This window comes from Atractosteus spatula, chromosome 7, assembly GCF_055471065.1.
Source record: "Atractosteus spatula isolate fAtrSpa1 chromosome 7, fAtrSpa1.hap1, whole genome shotgun sequence".
Classification (NCBI taxonomy): domain Eukaryota; kingdom Metazoa; phylum Chordata; class Actinopteri; order Semionotiformes; family Lepisosteidae; genus Atractosteus; species Atractosteus spatula.
The window spans coordinates 19,133,858-19,155,142 of NC_142712.1; the positions used below are offsets into that span (position 1 = coordinate 19,133,858).

General features: G+C 35.1%; 1 pseudogene; it reads left to right on the forward strand.

Moving 5' to 3' along the window:
• The first annotated feature begins 234 nt into the window (after positions 1 to 234).
• LOC148830689 (uncharacterized) overlaps positions 235 to 21,285 on the forward strand; it is a 71,604-nt pseudogene continuing 50,553 nt past the window's right edge.

The window sequence follows — 21,285 nt, forward strand, 5'->3', positions numbered from 1 at the left end:
CGTGACAAATGAGGGTCTAGCTCCCTGTGAGCTGACCATCAGAGACTCCCCATGATCTCTGATACTCACGGAACATGATTCCCCAGAAACTCTAAACACAGAAAACAAAGATCAAGAGAGTAAATGTCAAAACACAATGACTGAACTCCGAGCACTAATGGACTGAAATCCACACCTGGCTGGGCCATGGCTCTAAACCAATTCTAGGTACTCAGGGACTCCAGATCTGTTAACATGGAAACTGGCGTGGGGACACTAGAAGGCGATGATGTAACCAGGTGACATGACACTGCAAATTCAGTCCAAAGATCAATTTCCAGGAAGAACCTTTAACCTGACCTTAACCTGGTCAGATGTCAAGTGCATATAGGGAATCTGTGATATTTCATTTGGCCAATGTCAGGATTGACCCACTGAGGAAATGGGAAGATGGACCCTATGCGGTACCTCAGGGGGCTAGACGAGAGGCGAAGTCCGAGTCGAGTTCCGAGGTTTGTAGAAAAAGGCAGGAGAGTAGGTTTCTAATCCAGAATAGGGCAAGGCTGAAGTCGTAGTCAAAAAGGCAGTTCCGTGAGACAAAAGGTGAAGGTCAATGAGTAGGCTTCCAAATCCGAAGGGGCAAGAGAGTAGACGTAGTCGAAGGTGAGTTCAGTGGTTAGTAACAAAGAGCAAGAAGGAAAACCGAATCTAAGGCAAGGCAGGTGAACAAACAAACAACCAATACCAGGCAAAGAACAGGGGCTTCTGGAGGGTTTAACTATTGTGCGAGGGAGAAGGTGCGCTGATTGATGGAGTGTCGTGGTTGGCTGATTGGCAGGAGCAGTGTCATTTAGCAGAAGTGCTCAGGGCTGGAGTGTGATTAGTGCGAGTGCACTTCCGTGTGAGAATGTGGTGGAATGAAGGCGTGACAGCCAATATTCCTAACATTCAATAATAATAAAAAATGATATTCAATGGAGTGCAAAATACATTCAATGCTCTATAAGAAGCTGCAATGCTGTCTTAGGAGAAAGCTTTCAATGTTTCAATGTATAATAATTATAGCAATAAGGCGGCACTGGCGCCCTGTATTTAATTCCTGGGGTGCTATCTGTGAGGAGTTTGTATGTTCTCCCCATGTTGCCATGGATTTCCTTCCAGTGTGAGTGTGTGCGTGTCTATGTGTGCCTTGTGATACCTGTCCAGGGTCTCTGCTGGGGAATAGTCCATGATCCATAAACTTAAACTATAACCTTTCTTTCTATAATAATACAACCCTTCCGTGGACCAGCTGAATAAAACACACTCTGAGAATTGCTATATTAGAATCATTTCCAATTATTATGCTTGAAAATGTGCATTTAAAGACAGGTGATGAACCATACTGTATTAATCAAAGACATTATTTACAATTGTTAGTACTGTATGTTTCTGGTATTATTGACAACTGTGCCCATCATTAAGGTAGTTCATACTCTCAACTTATTATGGATCTTTTTGGTTCAGGATATTGTACCTACAGTATTTTACCATTATTAGTTAATTTTGTGTGCATGTATTTGTATGAGTGAGATTATCCTTATGTGTATGTGGGCGATGAACTATAGATGTGAGTTCTTGCTTCAGCCTGGAGGCCCAGGTTTACTTTGAAACCATTCCAGCTTTACAAGGCATCTCAATTGCTTAGTGTTTTACCATGTAGATGTGCAACACATACTGACATACTGTATATTATTGTATAAGAAAGTCATAATAAGATGATTATCTGAAATTAATTTCATTAGGAATAAATCAAAGTTAATAATAATGCACACTTTTATCATCATCATCATCATCATTCTTATTATTATTCCCCAAGACTCACATAGGGAGATGTTTCCCTCTATAATGTGTTTTAAACAGAAACAGTATGACATACTGTAGAAAGCGAATATAAGATATTTCTTCCAACCTGTTGCCTGCTTTTTTCTTCTGGTGGACCTCATCTTGGCTCTGAATCATAGAATTAGTCATTCACTGGTTAAGGAAATTTAGTTACCTCTGTCAAGTAATCAGTAATAATGTGAAATTAATATCAATTAATAGTATTTACAGTTTTTGTAATGTGTGGGGATATTTGTGCCTTTTTTTTGTATACCCACATGCAAACTGACTGCCTTGGAATGTAGCTTAGAGATTCCTGAGCCTGCACAAGGATTTACAATAGCAATGCTCTTTTGCTATTATTGTTATTATTCACTTCTACACAATCATGTAAATTATGATTCTGAGTGTTATGTATTTGTACTTGACTCAGCTGCGTAGGTGACTGATGCCGAGAACCCTGGGCCCACTATCCAAATGTGATTATTATGATTATCATGTGGGCAGTGGTTAGCATTGCTGCCTTGCAGCACTGGATCCTGAGTTCTACACCTGGAGTGCTTTCTGCGTGGAGTTTGTATGTCCTCCAAGTGTTTGTGTGGCTTCTGGGAAAACTGGTTCTGGTGTGTGTGTCTGTGTGTGGCCTGTGATAGCCTGGTGTCCTGTTGCTTGCTGGGATAGGCTCTGGCTCCCCCACTCACGATTATGCATGCTAATGCATAAACTATTGTTTTATGTTTACATAGAAACATATCTGTGTAAATATATAGGTAAAACGAACATGTCAAATGTTTCCAAAATATCTACAAGTGATATTTTTAGCTGCTAAATTTTCTTTAGTTACATGATTCTATATTAATATTCCGTATCATCTGGTATTAAATTAGTATTACAACTTTTTTTACAACAATAACAATAGTAAGTACAGTGTTCTTATTACATATTCTTAAAAAAAGGTTAAAACATTACAGCTTTTTAAGAAGTATCTAGATTTTATATAGATAGAACAAGCATGTCAAAACTTTTCCGAAATAACTACCGTAACTTCCCGAGTTAAAGACATTGATGCATAAAATGCTTATGAAGCAGAAGGGATACTGTTGTTTTCTGTATTTTTTATATTTAGCTACCACTACCATCTACTGTACTGTATGTACATTAGGTATATATTACATTATACTTCTAAAAATTGTTTTCAGCTACCACAATTTCCCTTTAGTTGTAAAATTCCATATTAATATTCCATATTCTTGTATATGGTACTATGCTGCTGAAATCAAACTGTTAATTGTTGTTTTTAATAACTTTCCTTCACCGTTTCTGCTGATTTGTTAGTGAAAGCACCAAGATGTTGTATAAAATGGATCTGAAATGAACTGAAACTGTGGGGACTCACTGCTTGTTTGAAGAGGTAGCCTATAATAATAAACTTTATTTTATATAGCACCTTTAAAAGTAGCTTCTTTAAGCACTTCACAGTAAGAAAAAATAACAATAAAAAAGAGTAAGATAAAAGATAAAGAGTAAAAGAGTAAGTTAGAAGAGTTAGTAAAATTAAAAAAAACAATGGTTCTGAATGCAGCAGAAGAAGCAAAGGAGGAAGCACAGACATCAGCTATGTAAAAGCTTTTCTGAAAACGAAGGTTTTGAGTCTGGATTTTAAAGCGCTCAGGGAAGGTGATATCCTTGGGGATAGAATTCCAAAGCTTTGGGGCATAGAAAGAAAACGTCCTATCACCCATAGTACTGTATGTAGATCAGCTTGGTGGAGAAAAAGGAGACCAGTCAGAGATGGTGAGTAGGAAGATAATAAATAAGACAGGTACTGAGGTGCCAAGCCATGTAGTGCCTAATATGTTAGAATGAGGACACAAAACTTGCAAGAAGCCAGTGCGAGAACTCCAGGATAGGAGTAATCACTTACATGTGAGCTGGTTAGGATTGTGGCTGCTGAAGTCTAGACATACTGAAGTTTTTTCAGTGTGGGTTTAGATGCCCCCGGTGAGCAGGGTATTGCAGTAATCAATTCTAGAAAAGATGAATGTGTTGACCAATTTTTTAGCAACAAACAGACGATATAGAACGTAGTCTAGCGACATTTCTAAGATGGAAAAATAATGCCTTACAACATTTTGCACATACAGTATACTGTAGGTCAAAGGCCAAAAATCACCCCCACACCAGTTCTTCAATTTAGACTGAGATTCAAGTGCATCCAAAGATTTGCATACTGAATTAGGTTACAAAGTCAATTGGAGGTGCCAAGAAGCATGACTTCAGTCTTGTCACAATTTAAATGAAGGAATTTTTTTAATCAATCAGGTTTTAAGGCTTCCACTCACATCCAAATGTTTTGTTCTTGTCCCAAGCTAGATCACCTCTAGACATGCTTCTAAGACCTTCCCAAATGCTAACTGATCTAACTGCACTATTTGATTTAACAGCTGGTGACATTTCTTTGATGAAATTCCAGTTGGTTTCTTTGTAATTAACCTATGAGCTAGATACCTGATTACATTTGCCTGGAAAAAAGCTACCCCACCAATGGATATCCAATGGCTGTCCAATGGAACCTTCTTCACTGTCTCAAGCTAAAAAAAAAAAATGTAATTTTGATAAGATACCTGTATACTTATATGAAAAGGGTAATTTTCATTTTGGATCACATACAGTATTATGTTTCCACACCCACAGTAGTTCTTCACTCTTCCTTCTCCTGTCCCTATCACTGCCCCCCTATTTTGTCTCTTTTCTAATTCACTAGGAATAACAACACCCAAGAGTGTGCTACAAAGATTATGGAGTATTTTACTCACAATTTGGATTAACCCACTTGGCTGAGGGCTAAGCTCCTGACCACAGGACAATGAGGCTAGGGCCACCATGGAGAATAAGGAGTGACCAAGTGAGAAAAACAAAGGTACAGATGGGTTGAAGTGGGATACAAAAATATATGTATGACAGGAAGAGAAGCAGATTACATAGTATTTATAGTATTTTTTAGGTTAGAAAATGATGTTAGCAGTGATTGCGAATTACTGACAGCTGATTGTGTTTGTGATAATCTGTAATCTTGACACTTGCACACAAAACTAATATCCAGATAAAAAAGCCTTGGCATATGAATATTACGAATATTCTTGACCTTTGATGGTATTTATTAGCTAGGGCTACTATCTACTCTTTTATTCAAAAGCATATAAAAAGCATTTTATTTGATCTATAATAACAAATGGTGTTATTGAGGAAGTCAAAGGGCTTTTTTTATTTTCATACTGGTTTTACTGTACATTATATATCTTATCTGTATCCTGGGGTCAATTCTGCAGTGTATCATCTGTCACTATGAAGTAAGTTATACTGTCAAAGATATATTATATTATTTATATATGCAATATTGGCCTCAGCTATGACACTTCATTCACAGATATGAAATCTGCAGGTAATGTAAATGTCACTCCATGTCGCAGAATAATCAAGTATAATTTTGATTTATACAGTATATGCACCTTTACACCATGTGTTCAGAATGGAAATGCAGTTGAGGGCATCAGTTTACCTTAACTTGGAAACAGCACAGAGACACGATATAGAAAAAACAATGAAAGGACTGGTAAAATCACTGATGGTCATGAACCTGGTCACATCTCCTTTTCAATGTTTTTGAGGAAATGCTGGGGCCCATGTGTCTCAACTGGTAAAGGCAGTTGGTCTTCCAGGCATCATGGAGTGAGTCTTTATAATTTTAATAGCTGCCTGTAACCTGGATTCTCCATGTGGCAGTGAAAAAATAGCTAAGCTCTGCTGATGGTAGAATTAGTTAACCAAGGCTTTCTTAGCTCACACATACAGTACAGTGCACTGCAACCTCTGCGCCTCTAAGGCATTTCAGGTGTTGAGTGCCGTCAGTGATTGACCTACAGTGTCTTTCCTCCAATCAGTGCTGAATCAGTAATAAAAGGCTGTGGTCCTTGTATCACGGTACATGTAACCATGATAAGTTTAGAGTTTGAAGGTGGGAGGGCTGGAGGAATCTGCCTATTACCTTATTCTCTCCTGTGCAAGGTCACAGGGTTTGTAGTCATGAGGTTAGTGTTGAAAATCACACACATGGTGAAGGCACAGTAATATTACAGTACATGGTTCAAAATTATCATTTTTGTTCACTGTGCAGCAATGGGTCTCACACCCTAATCATGGAATTTCTGGCATTTCTTTTGCATCTGAAGTTTCTATTGTATTTCAGTAATTATCATCCACACTTTATGCTGATTATCATTAAGAATACAATTTAAACCAGTTTCATTGGTCACTCACTGTTCAGTCTTGAAGTTTGGTTCAGGTTCAGCTTTCTCTGTCCCCTAATTGGTTTGCTGTCTCTGGTTTTGACCCTCGCTTGCTCTGGTCTTCAACTTGTGTTTTGACCCTTGTTTGCTCCAGACTTCTAGCTTGTGTTTTTTCTCAGTTTTGACCCACACATACTGTAGTTTTTGACTCCACTTATGTCTAGTGTTTGGATTTCTTCGACTCTGAACCACACTTATCCTACTCAATCATCACAGGTTTTGCAGAATTAGATCCAACCCAAGTAGCTCTTGCCTGTCAGGGAGATCTCCTGGGTTCACAACAACAAGAACTCAATAAAGCTGATGTCCACCTTTAATCAGCTGTTTTCTTAAGTTTAGGCAATGCAGCAGTATCTGGATAATTGGAATGCAGCTTTTCACCCTCCTGTATTGACTGTGTCTGCTTTCATTGCTGCCCCTACAGGTCCCCCGGCAAGTGAGCAGTTTAAAGAACCTAGTATTCCGCCTCCAGAGAGAATTTCAGGTGAGCAAGCATCATGCAGAGGTTTTCCCATGCATAAGTTTGAGTTATAGCCTGCTTCTTTTTGTTTGGATGGGGTAAGGTGGCTTATATAATAAAAGGACCTTTTATGCCCCTGCTCGATTTACCAAAGTTTCATTCCAGTTATTCCAGCTTCAACAGGGGAACTGCTCTGTTGTGGAATATGTTATTCAATTCCGCACTCTTGCAACAGAGTGCGCCTGGAATCAACTAGCTCTCGTTGCTGTTTTTCGCATGGGACTAAGATCATTAAGGATGAAATAGCAGAAAAAGACTTTCCCCAGGACCTAGACAGTCTCATTGAATTAGCCATATGTTTGGATGTTAAACTTAGTGAATTTAAGCTGGAGTGCCACCATAATAGCCATCTACCATGCGCTCTCCCATCTTGTTTCGTACCAACTGTAGTTCTAAAAGATATTGAGGATATTATAATAAATACAATTGGGGATTCAGAATTTAAAAAGAGTAAAAGCTAAAGGGCAAGTAAATGACTGTACAACTGAAGTTAAAAATAAAGCAATGTTTTATCACTATGAAAATCCATGACATACACATCTTTATATTTTTAAGAATACTCCCATTTCCTTCTTCACTTCACCCTGAAATACAGGATAATAAAACAGTTCTGTCCTTCTTTTCAATTTCATTTATCTCCATAGCAGAAATGGTTTTACTTTTGTATCACCCATTCTTGATTTTCAAAGTATTCCGACATCTCTGCATTTCATTCTTAAGTCTTTTTAAAATAGATTTTTCAGATTCTGCCTTCTGTTAATAAACAGGCAACTAAAAGCCGCCCCACATTGCAACATGCATTGTGTTATTTCCCTTACTTTCAAGATACAGTACCCTTTTCTGCACAATGGTCTAATTTTCAAATTCAGGACTCTCTTTAAATACAATGACCTTGTTATAGTTAATAAAACAATGTTTTACAGCTAGTTAAATTCAATGAAAGAGATATCCTCCCTGCTTGTCACTGCAAATGTTTACAGTACATCTCAGTACTGTTTCAGTACTTCAAGTTAAATGAGCAGAAGAGCTGAATTTACCCCCTTGTGCATGCAATGTTTCTGAAAACTTTTTCAGTCTACAACAGTCCCCATGGCATTACTGTGTTTGCATCTGGAAAACAAATTGTGCATTTCATTGTGCTAATCTCTTCTATTCCCTGTTGTCTACCATATTGCTCTGTTCTCCGTGTTCCCTGTCCTTTATTTTAATGCTCCTGCTGTGGATTCTGATCCATCATGGCTTCCACTTTCATTTGTAACGGTGCTTAACAGAGTCCCTTCCTTTTACTTTTATTCCTACTATGTACTGTAACTTGTCCTTTCTTTATCCCCAACATTGTGGAATTTGTAAACATATTTCTCAGAAAATACTGAATGTTTGTCATTCCAGATAAACGAGATTTATTTAAGGACATGAGCACTACTGAGTTCTGATGTTATGAGGAATTATGCACATTGTTCAACTGTGCGGTTTATGCTGAAGTTAAATGACATGAAGCAAATGTTACATTTGTGAAATAGTGTCCTTATCATTTTCTATGGTATACATGCAAAATAATATTTGTCACCAAGATAACTGTATTTAATAGCAAAGAGATATACAAGTTTTAGGCTTAGGATGTCTGTGCATTCTTTTTCCTAACGTTTGATGGGAAATGTAAAATTATTAATACATTAATATTTTTTCGGAAAAATAATGGATCCAAATTTCAGATATTGATTAATTGGTCTTCTTGTCATTTTGATTGTGTAATCATAAATAATGTATCATGATACACTTGAATGATTATGATTCATGAACATGCACCTTATTAATGGGAGTGGATTACGCCATGTGAGTTTTATTAACGGGAGTTGAATATCCATGTTGAATGGAAAAAATAGTAAAACACAGAAAGCAATTTATAAAGGTTTTCCTGTGTTTTCCTCTATTCATTTTCCTCTCATATACATGTATTGGCAAGCTTCCTAGTCCATACTGATGACAAACAGCCCCGAAACTTTTTCCTGCCACCACCATGCCTGACAGTATGGATGGTATTGACTGGGTGGTAAATCAGAACTCATCTTATTCACTATATAACATGGAGGCTTTCAGAAGGAAGAGGCCTTTCGTTTGACTTCGGACCCGCTTGGCTTTGGTTATTGTTTCACGTCGTGTCGTGTCGTTTCATGTCGTTTCGCGTCGTTTCTGATTTTGCTTCGGCTTCGCCTTTGTTGGTTTGTTGTTTTGCTTTGTGTGTGTGTGTTTTCTTATAGCTTTGGCTTTTGTTTGTTTCTGTTAGTCTTCTTTGTACTTTCGTTTGTTTGTGTGTTTATCCTTGTTTTGCCATTACCTTACCCTAACGTGTTATACTGTATGTTTAACCTTTGTGTTCTTTTGTACCCTTTTCCTGTTGATTACTCTCGTTTTCCCTTATTTGTATTCCTAGTTCACTTGTGTTTTTGTGTGAACTTTTGTGTATAAGGTTAGTTTAGGTTGTTGGGTACATTCTACACACTTAGTTGATTTTGTATTAGTATCACTAGTTTAGTACGGGTGAGTGCCGTTTGTCTTGTATGGTTTTGGGTAGTCAGTGGAGGTTAGCTAGGGTGTTGAAGATGCAGAAGACCGTGTGTTTCAGGTTTTCTTTTGTAGTCAGGTTAGCTTTCCCTCACTTTCCTAGCCAGCTCCATTTTTGTTTATTTTCTTTTCTTTGGCACCACTCTAGTTCCTTACCCCTGTGTGTTATTGTCTTATTTCATACTAGTCACTTATTCAACTTAAAATCATCACTTTTGCACTGACCCTTAATATCACGCTTCCTAGTCCCTCACCAGAACCCACCTGCTTCCAAAAATTATCCTAAATGTTACACCCCTTTACTCCTAGACACTTGGGGTCGTAACAATGTCATTTATTAAAATTGTTTTGTGCTTCCGAACTAATTTAGGTTCACCATAGAAAAGTGTGTGAATGCTCATCCTTATTTCCATCTATTTTTTAACCGATATATCCAAATCACAGGTCTCAGGGGAGCCAGAGTCTATCTGGCAAGCAACAGACACAAGGTGGGATACACCAGTCTATCACAGGGCAGATAAAAACATAAACACAGACATGCACAGACTCAAAGCAGGGCCAATTTACCCAGAATTCAATTAAAGAGGAAATACAATGCTATTTTTATATTTCGGGGTCAGAAAGAATCAGCATTCATAAGTGCATTTCAAACAAAAATAAAAGTAAAAAGTACACAAAGTAAAAAGTGTAAAACTTCCAATTTAAATCACAAAACAGACAAAATTTCCAGACATGTGCAGTGCACTACTCTGCAATTTGGAACGACACAAAAACACATTGCTTATGGTGATGTAAAGCTGCCCTATTACTGTACATTGTAAACTAGCAGGCTTGCGAATACAATTTTAATCCAATGGGAATATTGCTTTTAACTTTGAAATGGTTTTGCCAACAATACTACAGTACTTGTTAACTCTGCATGGTGATCACATTTGCTACTACATCACATTACAAATAATCTTCACAATGACTAGTGTACAGGAAGGTCCACTTCACATCATAATTAGCATGAATTTTTGAGACTAGCGGTTTGCAACAACATTGGCAACCATACAGTACTTTCACAAACTTCCCAATATTTAACTTAATTCAGAATTTGTAAAAATTTTCTATGCCATACCAATCAAGATTTGTTAACGAGATCTGAGGAATTTGGGACTGCAGATTTCTTTTAACGAAGTATGTCTTTGGACTGTGGGATGAAATGGAAGCACCCAGATTAAATCCACATGAACACAGGGAGAACATACAAACAACCACTCAGATAGCACCCCAGGTCCAGATTTGAATCCAGGGCCCTGAAACTACAAGTCAGTAATGCCCGGGTGAAAGTTTAAGTCTTTATTTTTTAATCTTTAATTGCAGTTTTTGCTGACATTTAACTTCTTCCCATTTCTAAAAATGGGACATAATTGGAAGGAGCTTAATAGTTTTCAAGGCACTATACAAATGCTTTAAAATACCCTACAGTATGTACTGTACTGATACATTTAATATATATATACATACAGTATTTCAATCTTCTTTTGCTTTTTGAAAGAATGTGCTTTTTTAACGTCTACTTGTCTTCTGGAGTTCTTTTTTTAAATGTTACAAATCATCAGTTATTATACACCGGAACAACACTGACATCAGTTTAGCCAAAATCAAAGGTAAACTTTAGGTTTAAGACAAACACCTTAACCTCATTCATTAGATCTTCAATTGAATAATTTATTTTAATTGTTTGATATTTGTGCAATGACATTGCAAGGAGGAGCATGTTTTCAGCCTCTAGTTTTGGCAGAGTATGAACAAGCTCTTGTCCACCAACTGTAAGCTGCATTTACATTACAATAATGTTAGCTTTTTTCTTTTCATATCTCACAAGGTCACTGCCTCATAGCTAAACCCATAAGACTAAATCTCAGTGGTTAATGTTTTGTTGAAAAAGATCCTAACTCCAGTTGCTCTTTTCCCCAAGTATCCTGTTCGACAACTAACTGGTATTTCCATTCATTATTATAAATTTCACAGTATTTCAGCTTTAAAGGCCATTATCCCTCAGCTCCAGATGTAAGACAATGTTTAACAGGCATTACCAATGCTGGTGAGTGTTGGAAAATTCAGGATTTTTACTTAATAATTTCTGATAAAAGCAACTGTGACTATAATTCAGTGTAAAATACAACTACTCTGAATATTGTACTGAAAATAATAATTTATATAAATATAAAATATATAAATAATATCCAGGAATTACAAATATTCTAACATATATCTTTAAGTTGTAAATTTAATATTTAAAATAAAATACTCTTGCTTACATACACAGTACTGTACATATAATATGTAAAGGAAACAGATGCATCCATTAACATTCTGTAATTCATGTTCATTCACTCACTAACACATGCTTCTAAATTTGTGTTTTCATACATTACAAACATCTGTGAGTAGTAAAATAAACTGCTGTTATTTACAGAATTTGCTTTATAAATAAGAATAACAGACTAGTGTTAATAATAACATAACACTATATGCTTCATCCCAAATATGTTAAATAGCTATCTTTTATATAGTGTCTTGGGATTTTTAAATGCTAAATTGTCAGGACCTTAGTTTAATGTCTCACCCAAAGGACAGCACCTTTTTCAGCACAGTGTCCACAAACTTGGGTACTGGTCTTTGAAATGGTCAGGAGGGAAGATTGCTATCCACTTGTCTATGCATCGTTACTATGCTCAGCCTTGTACCAAGTCAAGAAAGAAGAAGGCAGCATACATACATCTATCAAAGCAGACACCATCAAGCAAGTTTGCGCTTTGTGGAAGCAGTACAAACAGCACAAATGAGGACTAGAGGATAAAGAGGTGTTGACGTTTTTACCCATAACACTGCTCACTAGTTCCCAGCACACCAGATGCAGCTGTTGCATGCAAAGCCAAGGATATCCTGGCTAAATTCCAACCCTCTCAGCTTCAGCAGCATTTATCTGATTGTGAACTACACATTAGGGAATCCTGGTCTCAGTCTGTAAATGAAAAAGCCCAGATCTGAAGCAGTGAACTCTTGATTATCTGCAGTGATTAGAGGCTTTCATAAAACTGAATTATGTAGGGGCCAATAATTATGGTTTTCTAACCTCTTCTAACTCTAACTGTTGAAAGTTGAGCCCACTCTTCCCAAATCTGTGTCAAAAGTCCAAGTTCAAGCTTAATTGATGTCTTTGTGTATAGACCCTATGCATCTGGGATAGACTCTGGACTGTCATGATCCTTGACAGGAAAAAGCAGCAGCTTTTTGATACTAGATGAATAGATTAGAATATGTGTGATTTCTGTTGTAGCATGTATTGCATAATAAGGAATGAGTAAAGATTAATTCTATGTCAAAAAGTAGAAAGAAATAAAAAAATGGCTGTTAAGTCTTCTTCAGGTGTCACAACTGACACCTGTCATGTTACTACGAAAGTAGTCTAACGTATAAGATATTAAAATCAATACACTTTTTCATAATGGTACTGTACATTTTGTTATCAAATAAGTAAAATAACTATAAAAAAACAGATACACTTTTAGATTAAAGATTTGATTAATGAAGAAATTACTTTACTTTGGTAATGTGTGGCTCTTACTGTTCAAGGGGTGGTACTGAAATTATCCATTAACTTAATTGATAAGAGCGTATGGAATTGATTATTTACAACAAAATGGTACTTTGGGTGATCTTCTGATTTAATCACAAGAATATATTAAAAAAACAGAGAGTGACTACAATTCATTTGCCTTTTTTGTAATTTGCCATTTAGATTTCAGTTTCATTTTTTCCACTTTGAAAAAAATTAAAGGATGCACTTTTCTAGGTGATACAAATAATTCAATATAAAATATAGATTTTAGATACAATAGATATAAATTATATTGCAAACACCTCTGTACAAATGTGTTACACAGTTTAGACAATCAGGATTTACAGTACATATCTGTAATGAGCATCAAGAATGTACCAAGCAGCCATTTTGTACTAAAAAGAGCAGATATATCAGATTAACCATTAGCTTAAAAGAAAATGGTCTAAATTTTCTGCATAAAGATTGAAAAACACTGTGTAAGAACAAATCAATACAAAATCTCTCAGAAACTTGCATGTATAACTGATACCCTATAGTTAAAATGCAATTACATATTAATACAGTTAAAATATATTTATAATATATTTTATAATTTAAATAATAATTAAAATTAAAATAATTCTTATTAGACTATTTTATTTTGTACATCCTTCCTTACAAAATGTGGGTGTATATATGTTGCAACATAATTATACAATTATAGTGAATTTAATTTAGAGTGTATAGAAATACATAAGCTGAACGGAATGTGTTTATTTCCTGTTTACTTTGTTTAATTTGTGGGGAAGTGCATCATGGAGAAATTATATAGATATTGCGGCACCCAACTCAAGCTGAGTGTGAGGTACAAGCATTTCAGAAATGACTGACAGTGCAAAGGAGGATGATTGCGAGTGTATCAAGAAATTGGAATAATGAGACATCATCTAGTTTTGTACATAAAACAAGCAAGCATGTAAACAAACCATAGTAATAAGCTGAACACAACCATTTCAGAATGATTTTCTTGTTTTGATTCTAGCACAATGTTGTTGTGTATTAATTTTTAAAAAGATAATTAAAGTCTATACCCACTTTAATTTTAATGTGTATTGTTAGATTTAAAGTCTTTCCTCAGTTTTAAAACATTGGTCTCACCATTGTGAATTAGTATATATATTTATATGAATAAAACTATTACTTCTCTTTACAATTTCCATCATTTTAAACTGTTGTTAGTAAGTCATTATGTGAATAACAATAAAAAACCCTATGAAGTATGCAGTAACAAAACAATGTACAGTATGTTTTTCATAGATTTGATGGTGTTTACAATAAAGCAAAATCTTGCCTCCCCTACTTCATACGAAATGCTCCATCTAAATACAGACAGATATCTAAACATTCCATGCAAACAAATTTTAAACTGAAACAACAACATGTGCCTTTAAATAAATAAAATTTAAACATGAAGTTAAAGGATAATACATGATCAACTTTTCTGACATTAAATTAATTTTTTTACCATATTTCAGAACTGTACCTAATGTCTGAGATCATTTCCTTTGTCATCATCAAATGTTTATTTCTAATTCCTTCACACTTAGAAATGGCAGCTGTTGATCAATGGGGCTAATTGCTGTGAACTCTGAACCAGTCCCTGGGTAACGAGGACAGTAGAATGTTACTTCAAAACAGGTACTTTGAACCAATGTTGAAATTCATCATATTTATCAATCAAAGCTAATTGATTTTTTATCAGATGTTCCTCATCATGAATCCCTCACTAACCATTGATAAAGCTAAAAGGCTTCTTTTTGTATTGAAAACACAGATCTCTCTGGATTCACTGTTATTTTAAAAGCAAATGGCTAACATTCAGGAGGATTGCCATACAATTGTTTCTAAAAGATGAAAAGTGAATATGAAAACACTGAAAGTTTTTGTTGGCTTTACCATAGCAGTGTTCTATATCAAGCACATACGTACAATAGGTTTAAAACCAGCTCAATTGGTGGAATTGCTGCATCCATCAGATTAAAGTGCTGATGAAAATAGCATCGGAACAAGCACATTTGATTAAAATCAAATTGTATTTGCATTATCAGTGGTGTATGCTATGTATGTTTCATTAACCCTCATCCACCTTCCTCCCACAGTGTTTGGCTGATCTTGTTTTTTGCCTTTAACCCCAAGAGTCTTGCTTTGATTTGCTGCTGAAGAAATGTTGGCGGGCACTTACACCTGACTCACACTCCTGACTCTTGAGCCTTGTGCTTCCAAAACCCCTAAGATTTTTGAACATCCTTCTAGGAACAATTTGACATAATAAGATCTTAGTTAATACAAAATGCAGATTAGATTTAAATAGTATTTATTCTCAGTTAAAAATGACATGCTGGTACTTAAGGAAAAATATTTTTAAATTTTTAAAATAAAGAATTAAGTTAACTGGCTATTGAAATAGCCAGTACAGTATATACATACGGTATAATAAAAGGTAAAGGTTAGAAATCCATACAATTCAAAGGCTGCAACTACAGTACTTAAACAATTCCAAAAAAATAGTTAATTTATTACTGTTTAATGTGAAATTGCTTCACTAAAAATGGAGATGCACAAATTTAACATTTTAATGCTCTAATTCATTAATTCATCAGGATTTGGCATTTATTCATCACAGAAACATATAAGTTTACCACAGAAACTCACTTTACATTCAAATAAACCAAAAACATGACATTTGTTTATGGCTACTAATATTACTGCCATGAACAAGTTGCTGACCTCTCATTTAAGGGACTGTAAATAAGTAAGTGTATCACATGCTACTGTATACTGTATATAGAATATTATAGCTCTTTTCAATCATGTGTCAGGGAGACTTCTCTGTCTGTTGGTTTTCTTTGCAACTGAGGTGATAATCACCAGCTCTTATTCTTTTCATTAATTACTCTGGTTTCTTGGTTTGACTTTTGTTTACCTGTTCCTGGATTCTTGGTTAAAAAATACTCTACTTCAAGCATATTGTTCAACAGCTTAATTATACAGAACGCTCCTAAGTTATTTAATTAAATGTTTGCTCCTTTTCTTCTGTCTAAACAGCTCTAAACATGTGATGAATTTATGAAGAACAGACACATACAGTAGGAATAACAATGTATCAAACACCCCCCACAATGAAAGTTATTTTTTACATTTTGTTTAAGTTCACTTGGGTATATTTCAGCTAAAGTAGCACACTTGAATGAGGTAAGTTCTGACATTCAGCTTTTTAAGAGCTAAAAGAAAAGTTATAAATATGCCTGAAATGGAAAACTGAAATACATTACTGTGCAATTAATGACAAAAGCCAGGAGGGACAGGAACGGGGAAAGGCCTGTAGTGTTACAAGGAAGTATATGCAACTGTTATGAGAAAGGGAGTTAGATTTATGTGTTTTGGCTCGACAACAATATTTATTATTACTAAATCATCTTTGGTGTACAGTGTATATTGTCAGATATTAAACGATTTAGACAGCACAGTGGTGCAGTTTTTAGCATCGCTGACTTGCAGATCTGGGGCTCTGATGAGTTCAAGTCCTGGGATGCTATCCGTGTGGAGTTTGTTTGTTCTTCCCATGTTCACATAGAATTCCTTCAGGTGCTCCAGCTTCCTCCCACAGTCCTAAGACAGGCTGGTTGGTTAAGTGGCTTCTGGGGAAGTTTGCCCTACTGTGAATGTGTGCCCTGCGATGGAGTGTTGTCCCATTCATGTTGTATTCTGCCTTGCACCTGTTGATTACCAGGTTAGGCTCTGAATTCTCCCAGGATCCTATACAGGATAAAAAGGTTAAAGAATAGAAGGGTGAATTATTTTTTTGTTTGGTTTTGGTAATTATTTGTGCTAGTATTTTGTCATAAAGTGGCTTAAAATATAAATCTTTTATATTTTCTATGGGATGGCTGCCACCAGGGGGTATACATTCCATTAAGACTTTATCAGGCTTGACAGTATCTGATTTTACCTTCACAGAGTAAGAAATATTCAGCATTTAGCTACCTCTCAGATGCAAGCAAATGCAAATGAAATATTGCTGTACTTATTCATAAGTATGAATGACTGTGTCCAAGACAAGTGGATTGAAAATGGATGGATGGAACTTATGAATGATTCCATCATGCCTTCTATTTATGAAGATGTTCAATAACACATTTCTAAAAAATGAATCTCATGCATTCATTACCTGAGGCTATATATAAGAATCCTTTAAAAGTTTCCAATTTTAATGTATAGTGGTTAGATTTTTTTTGCACAAAAAAATCAAAACTACGGTTATAATAAATGTATAGAAGGGGGATTTTTCTATTTTCAATAAAAAAGCTGTCAACCAGAATATACTGCATGCTCGATGTACAGGTAAACATAAAAGGTCATGATAATTCTCATATTCTGAATGTTCTCATATTCTTAATTTTTTTGCTTAAAGATTTTTTTAATTAAAAAAATTAAAAAGTGTCTGTTATTATTAAAAAGTGTCTTTTAATTAACATACAGTATTAACTGATATTTAATATCACAATATTCTTCTAAAACAATGTTCCTCTTATACTACTACTGTATATCACTAGATTTAGCAAGCCAGTCCAGACTCTTACTCTATTACATGTGGCATCACCTAAACCTGGGTGAAGTTTGGCTTCATGTTTTTCAGAACTGTCAGCCATGCAGGGCCTTTGTCTTTGTGGCAAAGACACATACACATAGGTAGGTCTCTTTTCAGGCCCATGGGGAATGGGGAGGCAAGGGCCACCATTTTTCTTTGACCATCAGACACTGGAAGTGGAAGTAATGTGGTCAGCATCTCACTCTGGCCAGCCTATTACCCTTGGAAGGATTAACCCCCAGTACTCATTTGGAAAGCAGGCTAAGTGGACCTGAGAGCCATCTGGAAGGAATCAGAGCAAGCTACATCGTTTGTCCCATACCTGGGATTGAACCCAGGACCTTCCGCTCAGGAACTAGACACCCTTGCTGTCTGAGCTACCATGCTGCCACATACATAGCCCCAAAAATTTCATGGATACAAAGAGAAAGATTTAATTTTTCACAGCAGCTGTTGTCAAAAAATCTATATCTACTGAAGGTGAACTTATATGGAACAAAAATGGTTTATTTATGATAATTGATTATCATCATTAATTGCTCATTGAATGCATTAATGCTTAATTGAGACACCAGACTATCTTGCAGAGTTTATGGTAAGGCCATTATTGTTATAAGGATATAAGGTAAAGGTAGATGTAAATACATTTATTTATATTTTAGGGCTTGTAAATTCTTTTTTTTTGTAATACTTAAGTTCAGGTATACATTGGTTATAGATCCTTCAAGGTACATTTTTGTCAAAGGTTCATGTAATTTTAGGATTTTTCATGTAATGCAAAATACACTGTAATCTGCAATAACATTTTACTAAAAGATTGTTCAATGTCATAAAATGCCAGTTCTACTCAATATAAAAGTCAAAACTAAGCATAAATCCTGCCAAGGAACTGAAATGTTCTGTTTATACCAAATACAACGGAAGGAGAAACATAATAAATACTGTAAAATGACTATTCATATAAATATAACTACAGTACTTCAAGATTAGATGCAAATGCAAAATGCAAAACTAAACTGCTTTCCTAGGTATTTTCAGAGCTGAAAGTACATTCAACATTTACTGTACTGTTAGAAGATAAGTAAAAATATTTCATCAGTGCACAAAGTTGTAAAAATTAGGTATGAAAGCCATCTGTGTTTACTATGCCTTTAAAAGCTTCCAGTATCTGACCATGCAAAACTAATCTGAAGTTAAATCAGATGTTAATGTTAATTTAATTTCTTAATATCTCTTAATATTGCACCTGGAGTAGTGATTTAATCCTTACTATAATACTAAAACAGACTGCTTCACATATATTTATTTCTCAGCCTTATGTTCATCAGTATCATTTCTATGTACTGAACAACCTCCAGTCAGCAACACTTAATGAAGCACAACATCTAATAGATTCCCACACCATGAAGATCAATGTTTTTATATTATTCATTATGATATGGAGATATCTTTTGAAGCCCTAAATGTACGGGTAATGACCTTGATATAATATATGTCAAGTACCATGAACCTTAATAGGTTTTTTAAACTCAATTGCCCCCTCCAATTAGTAAAACAAATAGAGAAGCTATATAACCTGATGTAATAGCATGCGGTTTGGTCTTTCCAGTGCTTTTACAAGGCTTAGCTGCTGACAGCTTCCTTGTGACAATGCTTAGACTTTTCTAATCTCAAGAGGGCTACCACTAATGAACTGCGAATAATACAAGCTAGTGACCTATACATATTGAATATTAATAGACAGAATGATTTTAAATCCTTCAGTTAAAGCTCAATAATACTATATAGAACAGAGCACTTAATTTTTCATACGAATGGGTAAACACCTGCTCCGTCATTTCATCCTCGTATTTTAAGGAAAACAGAGGTAGGTACAGAGCAAACTCACAAATTGAGTAAATATTGCAATAAAAGATACAAAATGGTTTAGGTAAAACTTGTATCCAGCTAAGGTTCTCATTTACAAAATCTTTCTGCATATTATTCTGTACTTTGTATGAACAAGGAGAAGGTTGCTACAGGTGTGCATGACTGTCCGGCAGACATAGAATGGAAGATATATTTAACATTCAGATTCTTAGGTCTCAGTTGTGACACTTCTCGTGTCGTTAACTGTTTTTTTATGTATTAGCAGGTCTAAATATAAAGTAAAGTGAAGCACACTTACAAAGATCATAAGAATCACAGAAAACATCTCATTCTAAATTAAAGTTGGCTGTTTTGTGATTCTACTGGTGTAATAAACCAACCTGAAATAAGGTTTATGAAGCTGGGGGTGTCTGTCCAAAGATGATGATTGATTGATTGTCTGTGCAAAAGGAAAGAGGTTTTTGGTTTTGTCCTGTTAGTCAATCACACGGCTTCATCAAGACAACACTTCAGCCACTTAACTAATTCACAAGGTGGATGATGACCTTCCACCATCCAATTTAAAGACCAAATATTATAACCATAACGTTTATATTGTATTATACATAACCAGGCTTTTTCATAGCCTGATAGGTATTTAGACACATACTGTAAACATTTTACATTAAGTGCAAACCCTTTCACATTGTCAGCTTTCAATCAGTACAGCAGACTGATGCTACTCAAGAGGTAGAGCTGTAGTTTCTTTAGAAGCTGTGAGAGTCAAGATATGTAACAGATTCATGGTCAAACACACTTTTCTGAATCTAATCTTGACTTGGGTCTCAGTTTATAAAAAAGTTTACAAAAGTACTTCAGGATGTGAATAATGGAAAATTTCACATTACTACTCACTGGTGAATAGAGCAAAGTTTTTTTTTTAATTATTAATGCTCCCTAATATTTCAGAGAACAAATGATCAGTTGTTTACCTCTTCCAATTTGCTGGTAGATTGTTTGCTTTTGTGGACTAGGGACATTACCAAACATGCTGTATTGACATACTGTTCTTACGTCCTGTTTGTGTAGACTATGAAAATATCACATCCAATAGGTAGGACGTCTGTATGTGTTTGTTTTCTTAAACTGTAATTCAGCCCAATTTTGATAAAGACTTATTCATCCTCATAATGAATAATCATTGAACAATCATTCCATTGTGTTATTTAAATCATTTCAATGAGTCTTCCTTTTATCACAAAGTGTAAACTGTAATTAGAAAGTACTGTAATAGTGCTCTAGATAGTTACAGACATTTGGTTAACCTTCACATCTTCGTGAAAGTTACAATATAAAAGGACTGTAAATGATTTTTTGTGCATACTGTACATCTATGCTTCTTTAAAACAATTAATCAGATATTTTATTTTACAGTTAGAAATTTACTTTGATGTATTAGTTTATTAATTTATTATTACTCAAACTATTTGTTCACAGGGCGGATGGATGGCCTTGTAACAATAAATACACTTTCTTCATAGATAAATCTCAGCAGGTACAAATAGATTAAGAGTTCAAATGATATAATTTTTAATTTTTGTTTACATTATTTATGTGCAGTTCAGCATATATATTAACATTGCTGGTTTAAGAATAATTTTAGAGCGGACTTGGTAAAAAAAAAAATTCTGTACATTTTATAAACATATTTATAGACACCAACAAACTTGTCTCTACTCACTTTGAGTTCATGTACTGTGCTTACTTTTGTTGGAGACTGAATTCAGAGTGAAAGATTTATAAGATTCTATGATCTAATTTCCAATATAACTGGAATTACAAAACTGACTTTGTAATCACCTTGTGTGTACAGTATGTAGAATATACTCTTCACATCAATGTGAAGAATTTTCTTTCCACTAAGCCA